The sequence below is a fragment of the Rana temporaria genome, chromosome 5, assembly GCF_905171775.1.
Source record: "Rana temporaria chromosome 5, aRanTem1.1, whole genome shotgun sequence".
Classification (NCBI taxonomy): domain Eukaryota; kingdom Metazoa; phylum Chordata; class Amphibia; order Anura; family Ranidae; genus Rana; species Rana temporaria.
The window spans coordinates 422,127,409-422,148,362 of NC_053493.1; positions in this window are offsets into that span (position 1 = coordinate 422,127,409).

Below are 20,954 nucleotides of genomic sequence, written 5' to 3' on the forward strand. Positions count from 1 at the left end.
CCCTGCTGATTCCCAGCTCAGTAGTAACCCCCAGCCCTGCTGATGCCCAGCTCAGTAGTAACCCCCAGCCCTGCTGATCCCCAGCTCAGTAGTAACCCCCAGCCCTGCTGATCCCCAGCTCAGTAGTAACCCCCAGCTCTGCTGATCCCCAGCTCAGTAGTAACCCCCCAGCTCTGCTGATCCCCAGCTCAGTAGTAACCCCCAGCCCTGCTGATGCCCAGCTCAGTAGTAACCCCCAGCCCTGCTGATCCCCAGCTCAGTAGTAACCCCCAGCTCTGCTGATCCCCAGCTCAGTAGTAACCCCCCAGCTCTGCTGATCCCCAGCTCAGTAGTAACCCCCCAGCCCTGCTGATCCCCAGCTCAGTAGTAACCCCCAGCTCTGCTCATCCCCAGCTCAGTAGTAACCCCCAGCCCTGCTGTTTCCCAGCTCAGTAGAAACCCCCCAGCTCTGCTGATCCCCAGCTCAGTAGTAGCTCTGCCCAATGCATCCTGGGATATCTCATATTTGTGATACCTCCAAAACAAATCAAAGCTAAAGCTGAATAAAAGCCTCTCAAATTCTGCATTGGATGGAGGATTTGGAGACACTTAAGGCCCGTACACACAATCAGATATTCCGACAACAATTGTCTGATGGACGTGCTTTGCCGGATAATCCGACAGTCTGTAGACTCCATCGGACAATTGTTGTCGGAATTGCTCTTAAATTGTCCGACAACAAATGTGTTCCGTCAGATCATCCGATCGTGTGTACACAAATCCGTCGGACTAAAATCCAAAGTACAAACAGAACCAATGCTAACCATCAGACAACATTAGCAGAGGTTGCCCAAAGGGTGGCGCTAAAGAGCAGAAAAAACACGTTGTTTCGTATATGTTGGCTGAAAAAGTTCTGCCGTCTGTATGCAGAACAAGTTCACGGGCAACGCCCAAAAAAATCCACGGGTTTGTCCGATGGAAGTCCGATCGTGTGTACCAGGCTTCAGAAGCACCAAGAAAGTGACACAGGGGATCATTTTTTTAAAAGCAATGCAAATGCAACGTGTGTCCAGGACTGTGTGGTCAAGTCAGCGCAGGCCTCTAGCAGCCTGTTTCCTACTGCGCATGCGCGAGTCGCGCAGCGCTTTCTGAATGGTCCCGTCGTCTTCTGGGACAAAAAGGTATGAAAAAAATACTGTATCCAAAAACGAGGGGGGGGGGGGGGTGGGATGTGTTTTTGTTTCAAACGGAGTTACATTTTTGCCTGGAACTCTACTCTAAGGCCCCATACACACGATAGAATCCATCCGCTGAAAAATCCCAGCGAATGGGTTTCAGCGGATAGATCCTATGGTGTGTACACTCCAGCGGATCTGTTTCCGCGGATATATCTCCCCTGGGATGGATTCCAGCAGATCGAATATTTGCTGACATGCCAAACAAATCCATCTGCTGGAATCCATCCCAACGGATGGATCCGCTGGTCTGTACAGACTCACCGGATCCATCCGTCCAAAGGGATCCCCCGCATGCGTCGTAATGATTCGACGCATGCGTGGAATTCCTTATATGACAGCGTCGCGCACGTCGCCGCGTCATCATCGCGGCGACGGCGCGACACGTCATCGCCAGAGGATTTCGGCGCGGATTTCGATTCGATGGTGAGTACACTCCATCGCATAGAAATCCGCGCAAATCCTCAAGAGGATTTATCCGTGGAAACGGTCCGCTGGACCGTATCCGCGGATAAATCCTCCCGTGTGTATGGGGCCTTAGTTAAACTTTTTAAAATGAACACAATTTCGCATCCTGTTCATCCAGCATGATAGTCAGTGGCCGCGGTCAGTGGCGGCAGTCAGGGGCAATGGTCAGTGGCGGTGGTCAGCTCAGTGGTGGTGGTCAGTGGCGGTGGTCAGTGGCGGCGGTCAGTGGCAGCAGTCAGTGGTGGTGGTCAGTGGCGGTGGTCAGCTCAGTGGCGGTGGTCAGTGGCGGCGGTCAGTGGCGGTGGTCAGTGGCGGTGATCAGTGGTGGTGGTCAGTGGTGGTGGTCAGTGGCGGTGGTCAGTGGCGGCGGTCAGTGGCGGTGGTCAGTGGCGGTGATCAGTGGTGGTGGTCAGTGGTGGTGGTCAGTGGCGGTGATCAGTGGTGGTGGTCAGTGGTGGTGGTCAGTGGCGGTGATCAGTGGCGGTGGTCAGTGGCGGTGGTCAGTGGCGGTGGTCAGTGGAGACGGTCATTGGTGGCGGTCAGTGGTGGTGGTCAGTGGTGGCGGTCAGTGGAGACGGTCATTGGTGGCGGTCAGTGGTGGTGGTCAGTGGTGGCGGTCAGTGGCGGTGGTCAGTGGAGACGGTCATTGGTGGCGGTCAGTGGTGGTGGTCAGTGGTGGCGGTCAGTGGCGGTGGTCAGTGGTGGTGGTCAGTGGCGGTGGTCAGTGGCGGTGGTCAGTGGCGGTGGTCAGTGGTGGTGGTCAGTGGCGGTGGTCAGTGGCGGTGGTCAGTGGCGGTGATCAGTGGTGGTGGTCAGTGGTGGTGGTCAGTGGTGGTGGTCAGTGGCAGCAGTCAGTGGTGGTGGTCAGTGGCGGTGGTCAGTGGCGGTTGTCAGTGGCGGTGGTCAGTGGAGACGGTCAGTGGTGGCGGTCAGTGGTGGCGGTCAGTGGAGACGGTCAGTGGTGGCGGTCAGTGGTGGCGGTCAGTGGCGGTGGTCAGTGGCGGCGGTTGATGGTTGTACACACGATTACACCAGAGTCCTCACATTGGGGGTTCAGCAAATTATACTTTAATGTGTAACATCAGGAATATCAGATAATAAAAAGTGAGAGTCCAGAGACAAGAAAAACTCTGGGGGGGACCGGCGATCACCAGGAAAAATAAGATTTGCGCATAACTTTGGGCACGAATATTGCGGCTTCACTTCCGTTGTTTGTGTCTTGGTGGCGTTTGTCCCGTTTCTTCAGCACTCGCTATATTTGCAGAGGGAACAATCTACAGAAAGTCTTGGATTACCTATTAGATCTAGAACTTCTACATTTGTTGGGTCTTCATTATCTCTCCGTCCCTGGGTGGAGAAAGAAAGGAAAGAATAATGTTACTATATAAAATTAATGTTAAAAAAAGACTGAACAATAAAAAATAAATAAAAATGAATCACTGAATCAGTTAAAATAAAATGTCATTCAATGTTTTCACTTCTTATAGAGTTGGCGAGCTTTAGACCCTCCACTTGGCTGCTGTTGGGGAGAATTCAATCAATCAGTTGATAAGCCTAGGATCACATTGGTGCGATCACGGCACTGCGTTATTTTAACGGGCAATTGCGCGGTCGTGCGACGTTGTACCCTAATAAAATTGGCGTCCTTTTTTACCACAAATAGAGTTTCCTTTTGTGGTATTTGATCACCTCTGCGGTTCTTATTTTTTTGCGCTGTAAACCAAAAAAGACGATTTTGAAAAAAAAAACGTATATTTTTTACTTTCTGCTATAAAATATTAGCAATAAATAATAAAAAAAAAAAAAAAAATTTCTTCATCAATTTTGGTCAATATGTATTTTGCTACATGTTTTTGGTAAAAAAAAAAATCCCGATAAGAGTATATTGATTAGTTTGCGTAAAAGTTATCATATATACGTCTTCAAACTATGGGATATTTTTATTTATTTCATTTTTACTAGTAATGGCGGCGATCAGCGATTTATAGCGTGACTGCGATATTGCGGCAGACAAATCAGACGCTAAGTGACGCTTTTTGGGGACCAGTGACACTAATACAGTGATCAGTGCTAAAAAAAATATGCACTGTCACTGCACAAATGACACTGGCTGGGAAGGGGTTAACATCAGGGGAGATCAAAGGGTTAAATGTGCTCCCTGGCAGTGCTTACTAACTGTGGGGGGAGGTGCTTTGACTGGGGGAAGGTAAAGATCCTGTGTCCCTGCTTAGCAGAAACACAGGATCAGCACATTCCCCTCTGACAGAACGCCGTTCTGCCTTTCTCCTGAACGATCCGCGAGTCCCGGATTGGCTCCTGATGTTTGTCCAATCACAGCGGGAGCGGGTCGCCGGCTCCTCTCCTCTTTTCTCTTCTCTCTTCTCCTCCCCATTCTGTTCTCTCCTCCCCCTCCTCTTTTTTCTCTCTCTTCTCCTCTTTCACTCTCTTCTTTTCTCCGCTCACCTCTCTCTCCCCTTCTCTTCTCCTCTCTCCTCTCCCATCTTATTCTTTCCTAACCCCTCCTGTCCTCTCCTCCAGTGGCGGCTGGTGCTCTATTTTTTTGGGGGGGCGCAAACAAAACCCCAGTCAAAACCACCCCCCCCCCCGCCACTCGCAGACAATGGGACCTGCAGACAGACAGAGAGACAGATAGATAGATAGACAGACAGATAATAAAACAAATAGATAGATAGATAGATAGATAGATAGATAGATAATTAGGCAGATAGCTATAGATAGATAGATAGATAGATAGAGGGAGGGGGAGGGAGCGAGAGATAGAGCTATATATAATTAGATAGATAATTAGATAGAGAGACAGACAGATAGATAGATAGAGAGACATAGCTAGATAGAGCTATAGATAAATAGATAATTAAACAGATAGATAGATGGAGGGAGGGGGAGAGAGATAGAGCTATAGATAATTAGATAGATAGATAATTAGACATACAGATAGATAATTAGATAGATAGATAGATAGATAGATAGATAGATAATTAGACAGACATATAGATATAGATAATTAGATAGATCGATAGATAGATCGATAGATAGATAATCAGACAGACAGATATAGATAGATAATTAGATAGAGAGCGATAGATAGATAGATAGATAGATAGATAGATAGATAGATAGACAGACAATTAAACAGATAGAGAGAGACAGAGAAAGAGAGAGAGAGAGGGAGAGCGATAGATAGATAGATAGATAGATAGATAGATAGATAGATAGATAGATAGATAGATAGATAGATAGATAGATAGATAGATAGATAGATAGAGCTGTAGATAGATAAAGAGATAGAGCTGTAGATAGATAATTAAACAGACAGATATATAGATATAGATAGATAATTAGATGGATATAGATAGATAGATAATCAGACAGACAGCTAGCTATAGATAATTAGATAGACAGACAAATAGATAGATAGATAGATAGAGACATAGAGATATAGAGCTATAGATAGATAGAGACATAGAGCTATAGATAGATAGATAGATAGATAGATAGATAGATAGATAGATAATTAAACAGACAGATAGATATAGATAGACAGACAGATAATTAGATAGATAAATAGATAGATAATTAGACAGAGGTAGCTAATAGATAGATAGATAGAGACATAGAGATATAGAGCTATAGATAGATAGATAGATAGATAGATAGATAGATAGATAGATAGATAATTAAACAGACAGATAGATATAGATAGACAGACAGATAATTAGATAGATAAATAGATAGATAATTAGACAGAGGTAGCTAATAGATAGATAGATAGATAGATAGATAGATAGATAGATAGATAGATAGATAGAGACATAGATAGATAGAGACATAGATAGATAGAGACATAGATAGATAGAGACATAGATAGATAGAGACATAGATAGATAGAGAGAGAGAGAGATAGATCGATCTATAGAGAGAGAGAGATAGATAGAGCTATAGATAGAGACATAGAGCTATAGATAGAGAGATAGATAGATAGAGAGAGATAGATAGATCTATAGATCGAGAGATAGATAGATAGAGCTATAGATAGATAGATAGATAGATAGATAGATAGATAGATAGATAGATAGATAGATCTATAGAAAGAAAGATAGATAGATAGATAGATAGATAGATAGATAGATAGATAGATAGATAGATAGATAGATAGATAGAGCTATAGATAGAGAGATAGATAGATCTATAGATAGAGCTATAGATAGATAGATAGATAGATAGATAGATAGATAGATAGATAGATAGATAGATAGATAGATAGATAGATCTATAGATAGATAGAGCTATAGATAGATAGATAGATAGATAGATAGATAGATAGATAGATAGATAGATAGATAGATAGATAGATAGATAGATAGATAGATCTATAGATAGATAGATAGATAGATAGATAGATAGAGCTATAGATAGATAGATAGATAGATAGATAGATAGATAGATAGAGAGATAGATAGATAATTAAACAGATAGACAGACAGAGAGAGAGAGAGAGAGAGAGAGACAGAGAGAGAGAGAGAGAGAGAGAACAGGCAGGACAGTCAGATAGATTAGATAGGCAGACAGAGATAAGAGATCTGTACAGCTGCAGGACGCAGTACTCTATGGCGCCCTCACACACATACAGGAGATGTGAAGCACGGCACCCTCCCCCTCCCTCCTGTCCTCTCTCAGTCCGATCACAGTACAGGCTGAGCATACAGCATAAGGTGCTGGACATGATGGGGTGGACAGGACAGACAATGAGACAAATAAAGTGTTTTTAATAAAGTTAATTACCTTGGAGTCCTCCTGGAGTCAAAACCGACAGTAACACTGCCCTGGGGAAAGCACCGCCCATTTCCTTCTGCAGTGAGGAAGCAGCAGGACCCAATTAGAGAGGAGAGTGGAGACACTGGAGAGTGATTGGCTCATGGCGCACAGCACATAGCCACAGAGCTTAAAAAAAAACTGCAAATGAAGCGTCTTGCCTGCTGCATTGGCATGACGCTTCAATGATGCTATAGCAGTGCTCTGAGTCTTTGACCGGCGCTCACCCTGAACATGCACCGTCTTAAAGGACCTTTTTTTTTTCTTAAAGGGCCCAAAAAAAAAAAAAATTTTTCATTTTTTTTTTTTTTTTTTTTTTACTGGCTTTGGGGAGAGGGGGGGCGGCGCCCATGCGCCCCCTATGGACGGGCCGCCACTGCCCATTCTCCCTTCCTCTTCTCTTCTCCTCTCTTCTCACCTCTCTCTTACCTCCTCCTTTCTCCTGCCCTCTTTTCTATTCTCCTCCCCTCTCCTCCTCTCTCCTCTCCATCCTGTTCTCTCCTCTCTTCCCCTCTCCTCTTCCCTCCTCTTATACTCTTTCTTTTTTCTCTCTCTTCTCCCCTCCCATTCTCTCCTTTTCTCCCCTTAATTCTCCCCTCCTCTTTTCTCCTATCGTCTCTATTCTCTCTCCCCTTCTCTTTTCTCCTCTTCTCCTTTCTCTTTTCCTCTCTCCCCTCCCATCTCATCCTTTCCTTTCCCCTCCTGTTCTCTCCTCCACTCTCCTTTCCTCTTCTCTTCTCTCCTCTCTCTCCCCTCTTTTTTTCTCCTATCTTAGCTACTCTCTTTCCCCTCCTTGTTTCTTCTCTTCTCCTTTTTCTTTTCCTTTCTTCTCTCCTCTCCCCTCCTATCCTTTAATCTCCTCCGCTTTTTCCACCTCTTCTCTCCTCCTCCCCTCTTTTCACCTCTCCTCTCCTCGCTTTCTCTTCTCTCCTCTTCTCCTCTTCTCTCCTCTTCTCTCTTTCTCTTCTCTCCTCCTCTCCTCTTCTCTCCTCCGCTTCGCTCCTCTCCTCTTCTCCTCTCCTCTTCTCTTCTCTTTTCACCTCTCCTCTTCTCTCACTCTCTCCTCTTCTCTCCTCCTCTTCTCTTCTCCTCTCCTCTTTTCACCTCTCCTCTTCTCTCATTCTCTCCTCTTCTCTCACTCTCTCCTCTTCTCTCCTCCTCTTCTCTTCTCCTCTCCTCTTTTCACCTCTCCTCTTCTCTCATTCTCTCCTCCTCTCCTTCGTTCCTCTTTTCACCTCTCCTCTCCTCTTTTCACCTCTCCTCTTCTCTCACTCTCTCCTCTTCTCTCCTCCTCTCCTCTTCTCTCTTTCTCTGATCTCCTCCTCTCCTCTCCTCTTCTCTCCTTCTCTTCTCCTCTCCTCTCCTCTTTTCACCTCTCCTCTCCTCCTCTCCTCTTTACACCTCTCCTCTTCTCTCATTCTCTCCTCTTTTCACCTCTCCTCTTCTCTCATTCTCTCCTCTTCTCTCCTCCTCTCCTCTCCTCCATTCCTCTTTTCACCTCTCCTCTCCTCTTTTCTCCTCACCTCTGCTCTCCTCTCCCCTCCCCTTCTAGCAAACACCTTTCCAGAAAAGCTCCTTAAGCCTAGGTTCACACTGCTGCGAATTCAAAATCGCGGTAAAATGCGCGATTTTACGGCGATTTTGCCGCGATTTGCTGCGATTTCGGCCGCAATTTAATGTAAATCGCGGCCCGAAATCGCAAAAAGTAGTACAGGAACTACTTTTTGAAATCGCAGATGCGGCGTCGCACTGATTAGGAAAGTGCCATTGCCGACAATTGCCGCCGATTTGAGATACGTTTTGACATGTCAAATCGCATCTCAAATCGTTCCAAATCGTACCCAGTGTGAACCAGGGCTTACACAAACTCCCATGACTTGCACCCTCTTACCGGGATGTTTTTGGTGCGACACACACAGCCTGAGCAACCTGGAAAATCACAACATATTTCTTGTCTTCTCTCCTCCTCCTCCGGAAGGGCCAGCGCTGTAATGAAGGCCACGGATAACCCAACAAGGAGAAGAGTCCACAGCCACCTCATTGTTAGGTGTGATGGGTGGAAAGACGATCAAACCGCCAACGTTATATTCCACGGTGCGCTCCGTCAGCTCCCAGCCACCGATATCAGAGCCGCGCACAACTCCCCGCACTTTATATCACACATCGCAACCTGTAATTATGCAAATCATGTATTTATACATTTTATAATAGTTGCAGAGTTGTGAAAGATATTAATGATCTTTGGAATGACTAACTCATTATAATTTCCTATAAAGCAGATAAACCGGATCTCAGTACAAGACAGAGCAAAGTCAGTGGGGTCAGGAGTTCCGGGGGGAGGGGTGAAACATGAGAAAACTCACCTAGAATATTTATTACAATTACAGTTTTCATCATTGTGTGAGGAAGGAAAGTTCAATTGAGAATGCTGGAAAAGAACTTTCTATCCAGGACAATTTTGACATTTATAACACGTTAGAACCAGCATTTTTTTCCCCTAGAAAATTACTTGGAACCCCCAAATAGTATATTGTTTTCGAAAGCAGAGGACCTGGAGAATAAAACTGTGTTGTCGCAATTCTTGGGCTCGGGGCGCAGAGCACTGTGCCCCCGAGCCCACCCACTTGTGTGACATTAGCAAATTAATATTCACCAATGTCTTCCTGCTTCTCCTCCAGGCCAATCAGGAAGCGGGTCCCGAGACCATAGTCTTAGGACTCCTGGCCAATCGGGTCTCAGGACCCGCCTCCTGTTCAGCCGGGAAGAGAAGCAACAGCCCCGGCGGCAGCAACAGCCTCTTCCAGGAGCCCCCGGATTCAGCAGTGCACCACCACCTTGTCCTCTTCCTTGCACCTCTACTGCAGCATAACGTAAGGCCACGGATCGCACGGGGGGTGCGGGTGGTGATTGGATTGGGAGCAGGGCTGGGGGGTACCATCATTGGGAGTGGTTCGAGAGTCGTTTGAGGGGGGTGCGAGTGAGGGGGCCAGGTGTTTGCCACCCCTCCCAAAAAAATTCTGACCACCAGCCGCCGTTGCACGCTATCGACAGGCCGCTGTAAAAAATTCTGTTACTCTGGGTAACCACTTGTGTCTTCACACAACTCCACACCGATGTCTTCATACCCCAATGTGATAAGACCCACTCGGTGAACTATGTGTGCCAGTTACTTGCTATACACCTCTTTTAATTCTAATTTCAGACCAGGCCAGGACAATGTTTCAATAGTTTATTTAGGAAAAGTGCAAAATGAACATTCCAACATCCAACATAGAAATGCAATGTATTTCCTATGTTCCTACTCCTAGCTACAGGCTATGTGCTGCCCTGGGATCAGGGCTCGAGTCCTGCGGGAACGCATGGGAACTGCGTCCCTGCACTTATTTTACAGCAGGAACGCCGTTCCCTTTGCAGGACTAGAGCAGCCGACCTGCCCAAGCCCGATCCTACACAGGGTGCAGTTCACCCAGGCACCACAGTGGTGGGGCACTCAAGCGCCACAGTTCCCCCCCTCCCTCCTCCTCTCCATGTCAGTTTCTTACCCAAGTCTATAATTGCTCTTCTAAAGCAATGAGCTGACAACCATTACGCCAAGCTAGCAATCTGATGTGTACCTACTATACTGCTGGCCTGGTCAGTGTGGTCATTAGGCACTGTATAATTACATCAGATGTTGTAATGGAATGACCCAGGACAAACAGAGACTTTGGAAGGATGAGGGGTACTCCTGTGCCAGCGTCATTAATAACTCTTATGTCTAGGGTCACCTTATGTCCGATAGGGCCATAGGGTGACTGAGAAATTATATCCTAAATTACAGGACAGGGGACATTACTGATAGCTCATATTGCAGGAGATTGCAAAGTGTTGTTTTTTTTCCATGACTCATCTCTCTGTGTAGACTGTTGACATGCTAATTGAGTCTGGTCCAGGATCTCTCATTATGTATGCTAAATACTGTTGTGTGTGTGGAATGGAACTTGTCAAGCTGTATACGGAGACAGACCGTCTGTCTAAAGAAAGATGTGGATTGAGGGGTATTCATTATGTGAGGGTGTTTTGTTTGAATTCTGTTAATGAAGGAATGTGACTTCTCAGGTGCAGTGATAATTAATTATAGCCCGACGCCGAGATGTCTGGAATGTTTAGCAATTAGCCATCTGAAGGTTTATTGAAGCCCCCCAGGGTGTGATGGGTGGAGAGTTTGATTGTTCCTGTGATCACTGAAGCATGCCTTGAAAACTGTATATAAACTTGAGAGCTAGCCATTAAAGTTGTCTTACATTTGAAACCAGAACAGAGCTGCGTGTCTCGTGTCTGGGGGGAATTCTTATGGGTCGTGTTCATTTGCCTGATTGTGGAGTGTCGATGAGCTGTCGTGGGTTAATGGAAGGTCGTAAACGGTGGTGACTGTTACAATTGGTGGCAGCGTTTCCATCGTCAGAAGGACCGCTACAAGGACACAGGACAATGGAGACGCTGTATGAACGGCTGAAGCTCTCTTCCTTCAAGGACTTACTGGAGAGCCGGGGCAGATCGGCCTGCAATCGTAAGAGAAGGGACATTATTACAGAGCTTGTCCAAATGGATAGAGCTGAAAGGCCCAGCGTAACAGAAAGGCCCAGCATAACAGACAGGACACCAGAGGAAGAGTTTTTTGATCGGGCTGTTAGACGTGGACTGGCACAGTATGGACCTAATCCTCCACCGGAGATCATAGACCGGGTTATAGCGGCTGTGGATGCCACTTGGCTACAGCAAAGAAGTGCTGCAGCAGCAGAAGTCACAGCAGCACCAACTGAAGAGAGGGGAGAGGTACAGATGCCAGTCACCATGGAAGTGGAGTTCCAGGGAGCCGGGGCAGTTGGCCCCCCTCTCCAGCGACAAGCTGTGGCGGTGAAGCTTTTGCTCCCAGCTGAATCACTGGCAGCAGGGCAGGATGCTGCTGGCTGCTGCACACAGCTGCAGCTTGAGCTGACATCGGGGGATGGGACTGTGGTCTCCCCTCATAGCAACACAGCGGAAGAGCTGACAACAGAGCAGAGTGCCACAAGCCTCTGCTCTCCACTAGCAGGAGAGGGAGTTCCTGTGGGAGTGGATGGGACTGTGGTCTCCACTCAAAGCAACCCAGCGGAAGAGCTGGCAACAGAGCAGAGTGCCACAAGCCTCTGCTCTCAACTAACGGAAGAGGGAGTTCCTGGGGCAGTGGATGAGACTTCAGTCTTCACTGACACAACCCCAGAAAATGGTGCGTCACCGAGACAGGAGGATGTCGGCTTTGCTGTTGCAAGCATCGGGGATTTTCACCTACCAGTGGATGGGACTTCAGTCTCCACTGGTATACCCCAGGGATGGGGGCTAGTTGGCCCAGATCCCCAACAACATGATGGACTGAGCCCAGTCACCCTGTCTTCTCTCCAGCGGCTGAAAGGACTCCAGGGAGAAGGGCCAGTCCAGGCCTCTCCCCAGCGGCAGGCAGGTTCTCTGAGAGAGGCAGAGGTTGGCGGGGTGAGTAATGCTCTGTTTGGAGCAATTTATTTGGGGTACGGTATGGATACCAGCATTGAAGGAGTGGTACTACTGACTAATTTCGGAGTCAACCCATTCGGGGTTCCCTCCTGTGTCAGTCTCCCACCGAAAGGGGAGAGATGTAACGGAATGACCCGGGACAAACAGAGACTTTGGAAGGATGAGGGGTAGTCCTGTGCCAGCATCATTAATAACTCTTATGTCTAGGGTCACCTTATGTCCGATAGGGCCATAGGGTGACTGAGAAATGATATCCTAAATTACAGGACAGGGGACATTACTGATAGCTCATATTGCAGGAGATTGCAAAGTGTTGGTTTATTCTATGACTCATCTCTGTGTAGACTGTTGACATGCTAATTGAGTCTGGTCCAGGATCTCTCATGATGTATGCTAAATACTGTTGTGTGTGTGGAATGGAACTTATCAAGCTGTATGCGGAGACAGACCGTCTGTCTAAAGATGTGGATTGGGAGGGATTTATTGTGTGATGGTGTTTTGTTTGAATTCTGTTAATGAAGGAATGTGACTTCTCAGGTGCAGTGTTAATTATAGCCCGGCGCCGAGATGTCTGGAATGTTTAGCAATTAGCCATCTGAAGGTGTATTGAAGCCCCCCAGGGTGTGGGTGGAGAGTTTGATTGTTCCTGTGATGACTGAAGCATGCCTTGAAAACTGTATATAAACTTGAGAGTTAGCCATTAAAGTTGTCTTACATTTGAAACCAGAAGCACAGAGCTGTGTGTCTCGTGTCTGGGGGGGAATTCTTATGGGTCGTGTTCGTTTTTGCCTGATTGTGGAGTGTCGATAAGCTGTCGTGGGTTGATGGAAGGTCGTAAATGGTGGTGACCGTTACAGATGTAATTTCTTGCACTCCACTATTTATCTATTAGTTCTGTGATTTCCCAATAGAAGAGCCCTCTCTTTGTATGTGTTTGGAGATATGATTATTCTGTTTTTCTCTCTGCATCTTTGTCTGCACTGTGGGGGGGTGGTCTGTGCTAATGGAGGGGGGTGGTCTGTGCTAATGGAGGGGGGGTGGTCTGTGCTAATGGAGGGGGGTGGTCTGTACTAATGAAAGGAGGGTGGTTTGTGCTAATGGAGGGGGGGGGTGGTCTGTGCTAATGGAGGGGGGTGGTTTGTGGGGTTCTGTACTAATGGAGGGGGGTGTTTATCCTGGGGGTGTCTGTACTAATGGAGGGGGTGTTTATCCTGGGGGGAGTCTGTACTAATGGAGGGGGGTGTTTATCCTGGGGGTGTCTATCCTGGGGGTGTCTGTACTAATGGAGGGGTGGTGGTCTGTACTTGTGGGGGGTGGTCTGTGTGATGCATTTGCCTATATGTCTCAGTTTAATTCTCCCTGCTTGCCCTGTGTGATTCAGTCCTCGGCTAACAGGTTATTGACGTGCTAATGTCCCCTCACTATTTCTAAAGGTTAATTGATCTATTGTGTTGTGTGAAGGAGATCTGTTTTTAAGTGGCTTGTGTTAATTATTCTGATTGCTCCATTGTGGTAATTATCTCTCTATATGCGGGGTCGAGCATCACTGATCGGCTCCGTCGTGTCTGCCTAATCATCTGTATGGAAGCCCCAGTGTGAGGGGGCGGAGATTTGTCATTGTAACAGTTTTGGAAATTACATATAAGCTGTGTGATATAACATTAAAGTCTGTCTTGTTCTAGCAGTAAGCCTGGACTCATGTGTGACTTAATGGGCGATCTCAGGAATATTCCTCCTAGTGGAATATTGGGTGATGTTCTTATGGAAGAAGGGAATCTTTGACGGGGATATCATACCAATACCGTCACAATTGGTTGGCAGCAGTGGGATTTTCCCTTCTATTCCCCTTTACACCCGGATTCCAAGCAGACACTGGAAGAACTACTGGAAGTTCGTGGAAGGATTGCTAGCAACAAAACCAAGCGGGTCATCATAGCAGAATTAATGGAGCTAGACCAGGAGAACGGGATTGCAGCAACGCCGGCAGTACAAGAGATGGAGAGACCAGTGATTCAGGAGGAGTCACCAACCAACAAGCTAATGAGAGAGAAGCTAGCTTGGTTCGGTCCGAACCCAACGCCGGATGTGGTGCTGAAAGTGATGGACCTGTTAGCGGAGGAAACTAAACAAATAAGAGACGCAGAGCTACAGTTAAAACTGGCAGCAGTCCAACAAGCAGCCTCACATTCTCCAAACAGTGAGTACAGCACAGCAGACGCAAGGAAGATTCCGTTTAGCGCTTTTAAAGCTTTTGATGAAAAGGACTGTGAAATTGATAACTACCTGGCAGATTTTGAGAGACAATGTAACCTGCACCGAATAGCTAGAGGAGAGTGGGTTGCAATATTGTCAGGCAAACTGTCAGGCAAAGCTTCTGATGCTTTCCGGACCGTGCCAGATCAGGATATCCATAGCTACGCCAGGGTTAAAGAAGCGCTCCTGGCTCGTTATGCAGTAACCCCAGAGTCCCACCGACAGAAGTTCAGGGACTCACGCAAAACCACGAAAGACTCTTACGCGGAATGGGCATGCCAGTTGTCCCTGTCGGCCTCTAACTGGGTTAACAGCAGCCAGGCCACCACCGCAGAGGACATTTTGCAACTAATGCTTCTGGAGCAATTTTACAATCACATCCAGGCGGATGTCAAAGACTGGGTGAGAGATCGCAGGCCCATGACTCTACCAGAGGCCGCAAAGTTGGCGGATGAATATGCGCATACTCGCAAGACAAACCAGGTCACACCACGGGTACAACCTCCACGACCAACGGTGCCCTCACACCCACCAGCCGCTAGATACCAACCTCCTAACAGACCGGTGACATCTAGCCCTCGCTATCCACGCCAGGAGGACAACGAACAACGCTGCTTCCGGTGAAAACAGCTGGGTCACTTCAAGCAGAATTGCCCCATGAACGACAACACCAGGTCAAATTGGTCTCAACCTGGGTACCGCCCACCAGCAGCAGCCCATTGTGTAGACTCGGCTTGGGATCTTCAGGAGCTGGGTCCGGAAGAACCATTGGACACCATTTACGAAGTCCTCACGGTACAATCTGGTATTACGGACAACAGGGAACACCATTGTCAGCTGGTCATGGGCGACAGCCATGCGCCGGAGGGGCCCTGGAGGGAGCTGGGCAGAAAGAGGCACCGCCGGCTACCCCCCAAGAAGAAGAGGTCCTGGAAGCCGTATAACAAGCTGACCTGGGAGGATAAGAAGCTACTGGAGGAGAGGGAGTCGCAGCGGGCGTCCCAGATGCGGGCCGAGATGTTCGCCAAGGGCCCACCGGTGGCCCCTTACACCACCACCCAGTTCCTGATGATGAAGGACCACGTGGAGAGCCTGCAGAACATGAGCAAGCAGGAGCTGATCCGTGAGTACATAGAGCTGGAGGAGTGCATAAGCCGCATGGAGGAGGAGAACAACCACCTGAGGTCACAGCAGGCTGACCCCCCCAGGCTCCATGAACTGGAGATGGAGCTGGAGAAGCTCAAAGAGGAGAACTGGCGGCTGCGGAGGGAGCAGAGGGTGGCTGACCCTATGGGGCCCTGATTCCCCCCCCCCCCGGACTCTGAGCACCAGTGCTACAGCATTTCAACAAATATAACTTTTTCTTTTTTTTATGAATCTCCTGTGATTGTCACTTCAGAGCCATAACCTGCCCCTCCCATAGCGGGACACCTAGATGGCGGCGCACAGACCCATTCGCCGTCTTCACACTGACTTCTGGTGACTTTGCAGATCGCACAAAGACTTGGGGACTGACCGGCGTGTGATCTGACGACCCGGTGACATACCTGAGTCTGAAGCAGTTGCCAAGGGAGGTCAGTCACGCCAAACGGAGTTAACCTCGGACTGAAAGCTCTGAACCCGTCAACCCTACTGGACCAGGGAAGGTCCAACCGGGTTTGCCGGAGCAGGGAGAAAAAGGGGGGCCATTGTGATGCATTTGCCTATATGTCTCAGTTTAATTCTCCCTGCTTGCCCTGTGTGATTCAGTCCTCGGCTAACAGGTTATTGACGTGCTAATGTCCCCTCACTATTTCTAAAGGTTAATTGATCTATTGTGTTGTGTGAAGGAGATCTGTGTTTAAGTGGCTTGTGTTAATTATTCTGATTGCTCCATTGTGGTAATTATCTCTCTATATGCGGGGTCGAGCGTCACTGATCGGTTCCGTCGTGTCTGCCTAATCATCTGTATGGAAGCCCCAGTGTGAGGGGGGCGGAGATTTGTCATTGTAACAGTTTTGGAAATTACATATAAGCTGTGTGATATAACATTAAAGTCTGTCTTGTTCTAGCAGTAAGCCTGGACTAATGTGTGGCTTAATGGGCGATCTCAGGAATATTCCTCCTAGTGGAATATTGGGTGATGTTCTTATGAAAGAAGGGAATCTTTGATGGGGATATCATACCAATACTGTCACAGTCTGTACTTGTGGTGGGTGGTCTGTGCTAATGGAGAGGGGGTGGTCTGTACTAATGAAGGGAGGGTGGTTTGTGGGGGTTCTGTACTAATGGAGGGGGTGTTTGTCCTGGGGGTGTCTGTACTAACGGAGGGTGGGTGGTTTGTGGGGGGTGGTCTGTACTAATGGAGGGGGAGTGGTTTGTGGGGGTTCTGTACTAATGGAGGGGGGTGTCTGTACTAATGGAGGGGGGAGGTTTGTGGGGGGGGTCTGTACTAATGGAGGGGGAGGTTTGTGGGGGGTCTGTCCTAATGGGGTGTGGCTTGTCCTGGGGGGTCTGTACTAATGGAGTGGGCTCAGGGGGGGGTCTGTACTAAGGAAGGGGTTTATGCTTAGTGGGGAGTCTGCACTGAAGGAGGGGGGGGTCTATACTTAGTGGAGGGGGGTCTGTACTGAGGGGCAACTATAGATGGTACAGGGGGGTGACACCAACCATAGTAACGCCACTGCAGCCACAGGCTCTCTCCCCCTCCCTCTCCCCCTCCTCACAATGCTGTACTAGTGAGCAGCGCTTGCCAGCACAGTTGCCCACTATGTTTCTTCCCCCGCCTTCATATCGGATCTTGGGTGGGAGTTCCCACACTTTTTTCCCCAGGACTCGAGCCCTGCCCGGCATACCTGCAAAGGTGAAGTCCCAGCAAGTACAATCCTTCAGAGGCACTATCATGTTAAAGCAAGTCCTTTGGCGGCATGCTCCAGTCCTGGTGTCTTCAGGGCAAACCCCAGTTTCAGATGGCTTTACATTCCGATGGTCTCCCTCTGCTTCTCGTGGGCATCATTCTCTATCTCTTATGGGTACTTGATATAACTTTTTTGCAAGAGGAGACCTCTCTATGCGACTCTCGTAACAGACCACTGGGTACCCCCAGAGGGAAACTCTGGGGGCACTTCTCAGAGGCCGAACTTGGTACTGGACTATTGTCCCATATTTATATATCACAAGATTAGTGGGACCAGAGCAGGGCCGGTGCAAGGATTTTTGCCAACTCGACAGTAAAGTGCCGCTAAAATAGCGGTGCTTTACTGCCGACCGCACAACGCCCCAGTGTGCTGCTGCGCTGCCTGGCTTTGGGGTTCCCCTAATTGCAAGTCTCCTCTCTGTCTTGTCCTCCACAGAAACCTCACCTCATTTTACATTACACAGCACTGCATCTCTGGACCCCTTTTACATTACACAGCACACTGCACCTCTGGATCCCTTTTACATTACACAGCACCCTGCACCTCTGGACCCCTTTACATTACATAGCACCACACCTCTGGACCCCTTTTACATTACACAGCACCGCACCTCTGGACCCCTTTTACATTACACAGCACCTCTGGACCCCTTTTGCATTACATAGCACTGCACCTCTGGGCCCCTTTTGCATTACACAGCACAGCCCCTCTGGACCCCTTTTACATTACATAGCACCACACCTCTGGACCCCTCTTGCATTACACAGCACCCTGCACCTCTGGACCCCTTTTACATTACATAGCACCACACCTCTGGACCCCTCTTGCATTACACAGCACCACACCTCTGGACCCCTTTTGCATTACACAGCACCGCACCTCTGGACCCCTCTTGCATTACACAGCACCGCACCTCTGGACCACTTTTACATTACACAGCACCCCTAGACCCCTTTAGATTTACACAGACACCCCCAGCTCTGTCCCTTCCTACATTAATCATGTAGATGGAGAGACAGTGAGCAGTGCTGAACAGAGGGCAATCACCTGCTGGTTTACTTACGTTAACTTCAGCAGCTGAGAGCTCTGTACTCAGCACTGCTCACTGTCTCTCTCTCCCCTGCTGCTGGATGCTTCAGGTGTAGAAACCAAATTTGGCGCTGCCGTGCTGTAAACACAGCATCACGTTCCATACGGCCAATCACCACAGAAATCGCATCTCATATAAAGTCCCACCTCCCCCATTTTTGATCACCACAGAGGCACAGCGCCTCCCACTCCACCGCCAATCGCACACAAACGAGCCTAGAAAAAAGGGTGGGCGGGGAAAGTTTTTTTTTCTAGGCTCGTTTGTGCGCGATTGGCGGGCGGCGGAGTGGGAGGCGATGTGCCTCTGTGGTGATTGGCCGTATGGGATGTGATGCTGTGTTTACAGCAGGCCGGGAGACAGACCACCAGCATACTTGCCAACTGTCCCGTTTTTAAAGGGACAGTCCCGTTATTTGGGACCTAGTCCCAGCTAATTTAGCCTGCCGGGACTTGTCCCGGCTATTGGGGAAGGCAGGTGCGGCTTCTGGGTCTCAGCAGGGACCTGAGCCTGCGCTGTGTGTTTGGGATGCAAAGCTCCTTTCTGTTCCCTCCCTCCCTCCCTCCAGTCTCGTGCTGTGCGGGGTCCTTGTTATCTCTGACTCAGCCTCCCCTCCAATCAGCAGCGCGGTGTGCTGTGAGACCTCGGAGGCGGAGCTCACTGTAGCTCCTGTCGGCTGGCCAGAGGAAGGGAGGAGGTGAGTGAGCTGAACTTTTCTGTGGGAAGTTTCCTAGGGTGGATAGTAGTACAAACTTTCAAGGAGATTTTTTCTTAGGAGAAGGATCAAAGGAGATAGTGAGTGTGGGGGAGGGGAGGGAGTGTGGGGGAGGGGGCAGGGTGAGGTCTGCAGCCCAAACACATTTTGACAAATCACTTCTAAGCATGAACACTCTGTGCAAACATCATCCAATCCAATTGCTCAGACTAGATAATGTGGAGTCATTTATAGCCATTCATGTAACCTGTGTGTGTAAGTGGTGAGTTCACACCTCTCATTGTACATGTATACAGGTTCTGAGTCTGTGCAATCAGAAGTGTGAACTCACCACATACACACACAGGTTACATGAATGGCTATAAATGACTCCACATTATCTAGTCTGAGCAATTGGATTGGATACCGAGTGCTATAAACTGGATTACATAGATCTGTACTTACATCTAGTACTGTTGTATGATTCATTGTTTTAAATGTTTTTAGTGGATGAGTTTTTTTTTATTATATCTGACCATTATCGCTATCTGACCACTTCTCAGTCCCCCTCTCCTGTACATACTGCCCCCAGCTTGCATCACCCCCAGATCACATCATACAGACATCACTCCGAGCGAAATACCCCCCCCCCCCCCCCGCTGAGGGACATCATTCCATGGTCACTTACCTTCCCTTATCTTCCCAACATCACTTCCTGATTACCCCATAGACACCACAAGAAATCCCTCCCCATTATGCCACCGCCATACCCTCCAAACTCCTCTCCCGTACTAACTGTGCCCATCATACTCTCTGCACTCCTCCTCTCCTGTACATACTGCCCCAGCATACCCTCTGCACTCCTCCTCCTCTCCTGTACATACTGCCCCAGCATACCCTCTGCACTCCTCCTCTCCTGTACATACTGCCCCAGCATACCCTCTGCACTCCTCCTCTCCTGTACATACTGCCCCAGCATACCTCCTCTCCTGTACATACTGCCCCAGCATACCCTCTGCACTCCTCCTCCTCTCCTGTACATACTGCCCCAGCATACCCTCTGCACTCCTCCTCTCCTGTACATACTGCCCCAGCATACCCTCTGCACTCCTCCTCTCCTGTACATACTGCCCCAGCATACCTCCTCTCCTGTACATACTGCCCCAGCATACCCTCTGCACTCCTCCTCCTCTCCTGTACACACTGCCCCATCATACCCTCTGCACTCCTCCTCCTCTCCTGTACATACTGCCCCAGCATACCCTCTGCACTCCTCCTCCTCCTCTCCTGTACACACTGCCCCCATCATACCCTCTGCACTCCTCCTCCTCTCCTGTACACACTGCCCCCATCATACCCTCTGCACTCCTCCTCCTCTCCTGTACACACTGCCCCCATCATACCCTCTGCACTCCTCCTCCTCTCCTGTACACACTGCCCCCATCATACCCTCTGCACTCCTCCTCCTCTCCTGTACACACTGCCCCCATCATACCCTCTGCACTCCTCCTCCTCTCCTGTACACACTGCCCCCATCATACCCTCTGCACTCCTCCTCCTCTCCTGTACACACTGCCCCCATCATACCCTCTGCACTCCTCCTCCTCTCCTGTACACACTGCCCCCATCATACCCTCTGCACTCCTCCTCCTCTCCTGTACACACTGCCCCCATCATACCCTCTGCACTCCTCCTCCTCTCCTGTACATACTGCGGAGTGGGTGGAGCTTCGGGGAAGTGAGTGTGGTAATTAATTAATAGCTGTGCTGCAAAGTGTCCCTGGAATTTTTTTTTAAATGTTGGCAACTATGCACCAGGCGGAAAAAAAAAACAGAACGGAGACCAAGTGAAGTGCCAGGGCTATAGTGCGGGAGGCGGCTGCACGGTAGGAGTCGGTTTTAATTTCTTCCGAGCAGGGAGCTTTTTTTGGCGCCCCCTCCCAGGGCCGGCGCTGGCGCCATAAGGCAAGTGCCCATGTT